At 38.8% G+C, this 752-nt stretch overlaps 1 protein-coding gene across 1 annotated transcript in view; it reads right to left on the bottom strand.

Moving 5' to 3' along the window:
- Positions 1-752, bottom strand: part of LOC111665623 (cell adhesion molecule CEACAM5-like) — a gene marked incomplete at its 3' end in the record, with an annotated part of 16,788 nt that overhangs the window by 10,332 nt on the left and 5,704 nt on the right. The gene's annotated exons all lie outside the window — the stretch shown is intronic.

Raw genomic sequence — 752 nt, 5'->3', positions numbered from 1 at the left:
ACTATCACATACAGTAGCAACCACGTGGATATACATACATACATACTAAACACCAACCTGACCACAAAGTGAACAGAGAGGAAACTAAACAAGCAAGTTTCACACGCTCTAATAATAATAATTTCGTCCTCTCACACTGTTCATTACAGCTGCATTAAGATTCACAGGTCCAATGGTTTTCTGTTTGGACTTCTCCATGTCTGTGTTCACTGTGGCTTAATACAGCAACTACATCAAGAAGCCAGAAACATTATTAACATCATGAGTTTAAAAGTGAATAAAAAGGAAGAGACCATAGGAGAAAAACATGACTTTACCTCAGTAACATATATATAACAATATATAACAACATGACAGACATCTTTGTCTTAAACTCACAGTGAGAAGTGTTGGAGCCAAGTAGTTTTACAAATGTATTTTAGTCATGTAGCAGGTTTCCATGTTGAAGAACCTCCATAAAGTTTCTCTCTGTTGTTGTGAATCTGATTGTGGTTTCTGCTGCTCTGTGTTACAGTGATACAGGGTCAGAGTGACTGGGGAGTGACTTACCCTCGAAAACACATCTGTGCCTCTAAAGGATCAACAGTGGAAATAGTCTGCATCTACAGTCACCCATCCAGGTTAAATGATGCTGATACTGCAGTTGAAGACACATTCTGGTTTACTATATTCAGTGATAATGAACCTGTGGATCTGAGAGCAGACTCAGAGTATTCAGGTCGTGTGCAGCATCAATGTAAGAAGAACAGGTG

Source organism: Seriola lalandi, unplaced genomic scaffold (genome assembly GCF_002814215.2).
Source record: "Seriola lalandi dorsalis isolate HSWRI2012SDOR001 ecotype SW California unplaced genomic scaffold, Sedor1 jcf7180002054656, whole genome shotgun sequence".
Taxonomy (NCBI): Eukaryota; Metazoa; Chordata; class Actinopteri; order Carangiformes; family Carangidae; genus Seriola; species Seriola lalandi.
This window is presented reverse-complemented; position numbering and strand designations above follow the sequence as displayed.